This window comes from Nannospalax galili, unplaced genomic scaffold (assembly GCF_000622305.1).
Source record: "Nannospalax galili isolate Female #2095 unplaced genomic scaffold, S.galili_v1.0 scaffold1472, whole genome shotgun sequence".
NCBI classification, from domain to species: Eukaryota; Metazoa; Chordata; class Mammalia; order Rodentia; family Spalacidae; genus Nannospalax; species Nannospalax galili.
In genome coordinates this window covers 124750-132518 of record NW_008331793.1, presented here as the reverse complement: position 1 = coordinate 132518, position 7769 = coordinate 124750, and positions in this window count along the sequence as shown.

Here is a 7769-nt window from a genome sequence, read left to right as displayed (position 1 = left end):
GTATAACCATGCACACACACACACACACACACACACACACACACATATATACATATATATGTGCAAACATAAAACTGCTTAAATCCTTCAATTTTCCGAGGGAAGGCTGAGTACAATTTTATCAGAAATTAATATTTTAATAAGTAATTCTAAATTTTATAGATATTTCAAAGCCTCCCTCCACCATTTTATAAATTCTTTTTTAAATGCTTCTGAACTGTTTATATCTATATATCTTATTCTCAGTTAATATCTTTTCATATATGTATATTTAACCTACAACCTAATGAGTATAATCATATTTCCATCATCAAATAAATAACATACATTAATTTCATAAGAACTTTATTTTAATAAAAATTTGCTTGTCTACTGAGATAAGTGGGTGACTGATAACTTTATTTCTATACCAAATAAGATACTGTCATCAGCATCTCTTATTGGAAGAGACAAATCTTGAGCTAATTTTAGAACTGTAGATCAATGTCAAGTGTAGCATACTATTGTGGAACACACACACTGAGCCCAAGCATGACAATGGGGAGAAAAGAATGTAAGGATGAATCTTCTTGGGAAATAATGAGCTAGTAGTTTTGTAAAAAGAAAGAGTCTTGGTCAAGATCCAGGCTTTAGAACAAAGATTTTCATTTTCAATTTAGTCCAAAGAACATCTTTCAAATTTGTGTGTGCCTTATGAAACAGAGTGTTGTTCTTTGATAAACATCTTCCTTTTTCCTATGTCCCCTTCTCCACCTCAGCCTCTGAGAAAATCGTTTATTATCTGTTACCCATATTGCATATATAAGTGAGATAATATTTTTATGGCTCTGCATTTCCTTACCTTAAGCATGGTGCCCTTCAGTTTCTCATACTAAAGGAATAAATTCTAGTAATCTGCTGTATACTATGGTGAAGATGGTTAATACTAACACTTTGCATGTTTTAAATTTGCTTTAAAAAGTTCAATATTGTAGCCTCAAGTAAAGGGGGATATGAGTGAAGTGAGTGATAACTTATTAGCTTGAATGAGTTTTTGTTCATAATAAAACTTTACATTCCATAAATATTTATAATTATAGTCAATTAACAATAAATTACAAACGTACAAAATGGATAAAGAAAATGGGCATAAATGACACACTAAGATTATTTATGAGGAATAGAATTTAAAAAGCAATGCATTTACAAGAAATGAACTTTCAAAATGATACAGAATATTTTCCATTATCAGCATATATATTTCCTACACATAGGTGAGCTTGAGAGACATGACCAATTACACTATACTGAAAACTTTTTATATTGTGTTTGTATAATGTACTTTACAGTGACAATTTAGTTTATGTCAACTAAACTTGTAGTAACAATGATTAAACTTTGTAGTAACAAACCATTCCAGTAACAATGATGTGTTAATGCCATTTCAATACTTGCTAGGCTTTTAAATTGAATGAATTTGTCCAAATTTATACAACCGACTATAGAATCTACTTAGTACTGAGACACATTGGAATTGATTACTGAAATTATCACCATTGTACATTGAAAAAAAATTCTTCTGTAGTTGAAGATAAAAAAATTTATAAAAAATTGGTGTATTGTGACAGAGGTTGTAGCTTATTTGTTACAGTTATTGACTGCCATACACAAAGTTCTGAGTTTTAAACTTAGCACTGTATTAAAAGGACTTGTGTAGGTGCATTATCTATAATCACAGCATTGAGGAGGTGGAGGTGGGAGGCTCAGAGGCTCAAAGTCATCTTTGAATACATAGTGAATTTGTAGCTGGTCTTAGCTACATAACATAAGATCATTTGGGGCTAGAAAGATGGCTCAGTGGTTAAGAGGACTGATTGCTTCTCAGAAGACCCGGGTTTCATCCCCAGCACCCACATGGCAGCTACAAACCACCCTTAACTCCAGTTCCAGGGCATTCCGAAACCTTCTTCTGACCTCCACAGCATTGCACGATATGGGTGCACTCAGATACACGCAGGCAATACACTCATACACATAAAATTAAAATAAAAAATAAAATAGTTTTTTAAGAAGATCTGATCATTTAAAACTGTTATTCTGGTTTTGGCCCACAAGAAACAGCAATGTGACCTTCCTTACTTTCAGGCCTCCAGGAACCAGATTGTCAAGCCCAGGTGCCATTTTCTTCTGAATCAGATAAATGTTTTGCATGGGGTATCTGCCCACACCCAAGGTCTCTTGAGAGCAATCAAAGAGACTTTGGATTCTGCATATTGATATATTCAGGCGTATGGAGCACTCCTGCCTCTGGGCAGTCCTCAGACACTGACCACACCTAGTCCTCATCTCCAGACATTGTGCAATGAACTCATCTCTGCCCAGTGAAGGGGCCTGTCCTACCACAGCTAGGTTCTAGGTGCCCTATATCTGTAACAATGCTAACCATAGCAGACTTGCATGGACTTGCAAGAAGGGTCCTATACACAAAGAATACTGAGAAGCATCCCATAACCGCAGCCAGATTCACCATGCACCTGGATGCTGGCGGACTTGACATTTAAGAGAACTGCATCTGAGCTAGAATGACAATCCCACAAAACCCTCAAACCCAGGCATATTCAGGTATAAATGGCATGGATTATACCTGATTAAGCTATTTGGATCCTATACACCTGAACTCATATGGAACCAAACACAATGAATCCTAGCTAAGCGACAACATAGGACACAAATCCATAGAAAGCCTTTAATTGCTAAAACTATAGAATCAGTAAAGATAATGACTTCAAAAAAATACAATACAATACAACAATAAAATACAAAAAATGCAATACAGTACAACAAATACAGATATCAACATGTAGATAAAAGAACTTCAAAAGCAATGTAATACTAGATATTAAAGAGAACACAATATAACTCTCTTGATTGACAAATTAAGGAAATTTCTGAGTTACTGTAAAACAATTCAACATAATGATCTTAAAGAAATTCAAACAGATACAAACAGATACTGAGAAGTTAGCAAAACTAATAAAATTGTGGATTTGAATGAAGAATTCAGTAAACAGAATTCAAAATATCTAATCAGAAATCTTAGGCGTGAAGAACTCAATAGATGAAACGAAAATAAAGTTGATCATTTTAATACAGACCATACAAAATGCAGTAAATTCTGAGCTTGCATACAAGTCTTGTTAAATAATTCAGAGACCATGAAAAAAGGAAATTAAAAATATAACAAGGGATGGTTATGAGACTAATGTGATGTCCTTAAGCAAAAAAATGTTTGGACTTTATCCCAAAACAGAAGAGAAAGGAAAAGCATGGTGGTGCATGCCTTTAATTTCAGCACTCAGGAGGCATAGGCAGGCAGATTTTGTGAGTTCAAGGCCAGCTCGGTATACACAGTGAGTTCCAGGTCAGCTGGGGACCCAGTCTCAAAAAGATAAGAAAATAATAACAAAATATTACCCCACAAAATAGTAGCTGAAAAATTTACAAGTCTGTGGACAAATACAAAAATTCAGATCAAAGAGTTTGAAGGGATCCCAAGCAATTTCAAACCAATCTACAACTCTGTACTTAGTGAATTTTGAACTAAAATTAGAGCTAAGTGTTTAAGCCAAACTATTTATACCTTAAATAAAATCTAGTGCATCTCCCAATTCTCATCAGAGAAACTTCTTTTTGCAGTAGATGGAAATGAACAGGGAGATAAACAACTAGTCAATGTGCAGAGATTAAGAGACTGTTGAGTGCTGAGTCTTAAATGGGAATCTCTAGCACATATCTCTCTTCGAGGCCCAGAGATTGTCAAGAAAGAGCAGCAGAAACATTGCAAGATCCAGAGGTGGTAGATGACTCCATTAAAACAGGTTTCCGGACACAACAACACAGTTGCATAACAGAGCAGTCACCTTTATGAATCCACAGCGGTTATGTCAGCATGCACAAGACTTGCTCAAACCCAAGGCAAACTCCAAACACTGAGGCCAAAGCTGAGCATGAAGCTATGCCACAAGCTGAGGCAACAGAGTCACTTTTCTTTAAAGGTCTGAGCCTTGGTAGGTTGACCCTGCTCTAGGGGATGGGCTCACACTCAAGAACGGAACACAGATTGGACTCAATGGACTTTAAAAAAAAAAAGACCTTTCTTGGTGGCGAGATCGAGGCCACCCTGGCTCACATCTTGACATCCAGGTGGTCTGTGACTAGGGAGACCATGTCAAAAAACTATCAACAAAATGTTTTTTAAAGAGGTCATGAAGTTGGAGTGATAGGAAAGTAGAGTAGATCTGAAAAGAGACAGGAAGAGGGATTGAGTAATTAATAATTGAATAATAACAAAATTTTATTTAAAATATGTAGTACGATTTATGACTATTATCACTTAATTTTATTCAAATAAAATGTAAGGGTCTTTATACTTAATGTGGTTATCGGTAAGCCTATAAGTACACTTACAGCCACTTATCAGTATGAATTTTCTTTTTCAAACTGAGGGCACCTAGACATGGCCAAACACTCTTATTGAAAATGTAACATCCCAGTTGAGGTGTGTTGGAAACGTGAGTTGCACAACAATTAAAAAACCTAAAATGAAAAATAAAACAGAATGTAAAAATCTCATGAACTTTGATACTGAATACTGCTTTGAAATAATATTGACACATTTGGTTAAATAAATTGCATGTTACCATTCATCATGGCTTTACTATGTTGCCACTAGGACACTTAAAATTCAACATACGTATTACTCATTATATCTCTTCAGGAAAATGCTGATTTAGATTAAAAGTATAATATCAAGTGACCAAAGGTTCATAAAATATATGAAATATGCTTTCAAAAGAAAATCCCGACTATGGAAGAGACTAGCAGACAACTGTTTCAGTATTATTTAGGAATCTTACACAAAAGATAATTCTTACATAAAGAATTATCATTGTTGTATTATTTGACTCTAATCTGATATACATATAATTTTGACCAACAAACCCAATATGTGTGTGTGTGTGTGTGTGTGCATGTGTGTGGAGATAGTACATTTTAAAAATGCAAATACTTTTCGAAATGATTTTTGAAATAAATTTATACTATATAATACAGCAATGTCAGAGACAAAAATTTACAATATGTAAAGAACTGAAGAGTGACTTCAAGCTCACAAAGAAAACAAAGATATGTTTCCTTCTTTTTTAGAATTCTTCTTTAGGAAGGTAGAACATTCTTATGAAAAATTGAATATTTGCTACTTAATGTCAAAATTCAAATGAAAGACATACATCATAAACATACTGCTAAAGTCATACTCACTAAGGGAAAGAGGAAGCTTTACTTGAAGAGTAGGAACAAGACAAGGACATTCACTTCTGCCTCCCCATTCAGCATAGTCCTGGCAGCTCTAGCCTTTGCCATTAGGAACAAGAAAGAATAATGGCACATGTTTAGTAGTTGGTAAATCTGAGTGACAGATTTATTACACTGCTAACTTTTCAATGTAACACGTGTAAATATAAAAAAAAATATCAAAGATGTGAAGAAATAAGGATTCCAGTTTATTGAAGGTAGAATAACGATATTCCTGTCATGATGCAAAACATTTTAGAGAATACTAAAAAATAATATAACTAGTATAGGATTGAGATATCCCACTACTGGATATGTATTACAAGGAAAGAAATTATGATTAAAAAGTGATATTGCATTATTAGTCACAATAGGAAAATTATGGAATCAACTAAAGTATCTATCAATGGAGGATTGGGAGGAGCATGTGGCATGTGTATATAAGGAAATGTAATCCAGCTTTAATAACTAGGAGTCCCTGCTCTCAGTGATCATAAAGAAAAATACTGAATGGTCTCACTCAAAGTGACATCTGAAAAAGATTAACTCAAAATTATAAATTGGGTTATGATTGTCAGGGATAAGGAGTTATGGAAGAAAATGGTAGTGAGGGCAAGTTGGTCAAATATATAGTCTGGAAATTATAACATGATTGATTCTAAAGGCATGATGGGCAGCAAAGTATCAGTGGTTAATGATGATGTATTATATAAGCCTGAGAACAAATCTCTGTGACAAAGAGATTGCCAGCCATTCATGAAGCTCTGGGATTGATCTCTGGAAGAAGGATGAAACATCTAGGCCCAGGGGTACAAGAAGAGAATTCTAGCATTTGTGAGGCAGTGGCAGGGAGATTCTTACAACCTGCTCATCACAGGGAGCTCCGTGCTAGGCATCACTAGTGTGATAAGTCATTCCAATTACAATAATAATAGTGATAATGTACAGTTGATGTTTGCTATGGGAGTTGATTGACCTATATTCAGTTTATCAGATAATGTGTGGTGTGTTTTAATTTTCACCATTTGTATCTGTATCCAAACATTGCAATTCATCTCATGAATATTCACAATTTTGGTTAATTATGCTACAGAATAATCTGAAAAAATGTTTTTATAACTCACTTTAAGCTAAATCCTTCTATCCTAAATAATCTTCTTTCTAGAGCTATTGGAAGTTATTTGGTATATACTGATTTGCCTGCTCATTCTTTAATGTATATATATAAACACATTTAAATATGTATTAAATTAGGTAATGAATTAGTTCTGATGATTTAATAATTATAATTAAATAATTATGTTTCCTTCAGCTAAAAAAATGTTACTCTAAATTGGAGAACCTATTTTATTAAGTAAAATTAACTAGATTTAAGCTGCAAATATATGAAGTTAATTATCAAATGTTATAGAGAAAATTTGCGATTACCATAGTTTAACTTTTTCCCAGTAATCTTAATTTATGCCTTGGTAGTTGATTTAAAGTTGTTGGATATAAGCACACTGCATCAATGTCTCTTGGATATTAACTCTTACAACAGCAAAAAGGGAAAACGTCTTACTGATGCCAATAAATGTTATAGACTGCTTAGTATATAAATGCCTAAATATTAATAATTTGTATACAAATTTTATCATCACCCCAGATGCATACTCTGAATATTGATAGAAGTTATTGCCAAATTGAAAGAATAAATCATCTCAAAAGTTTCCTCTGCTCTTGAAAATCTATATTGTTATTGAAATCCAAATTTGAGTTGGAAGAATATTTAAGAATTAGGTAGAAAAATGTATAAACAGCTTATGAAGCAACAGTCATTGCACAAATACTAATATAAATGTCTTAGTTATTTGAGGAAACAGTTTTAACAAGTAATTGTAATGTAATAAGTAAATATTTAATGACAAATACTATACATCAGGGGAAATTCATACCCTTGGTTATAGATTTGAAAACAGCTATTGATTATCCCCAAGATGAAAGTGTGACGACTGCACCAATAGAGGTAGTTTGCTGGGCACATCATTGTTATTTTTTTATTATCCTATGTAGCTGGGTAGGACCATTGACTGACTTTCTCCCTTGACATCTTGCCTAAGATCCTTTGATACTATGAGAGCTAGTGTTTATGAAAGAGGTTTCCTAGTCACTTCCAGAGCAATTACTCCAAGTTCTATGCCCTGAATCATGGCTTGTCTTAAGCAATAGGGTCTTACCTTCAAGTTCTAAAAGGCAGTTAAGGGCCATGGCAATATCCTGTCTTATTTTGTAAGTCTCCTGGAGTACCCTGACAACTTCATGGGAAGTTTCTCCTTTTGGGCAAGGCATCTTCTGTTATATAGCCTTCAAACATGGGGCTTACAGAAGATCCCGGTTTGAATCCAGGCATCCACATGGCAGCTAACAACTGTCCATAACTCCAGTCCCAGGGGATCCGA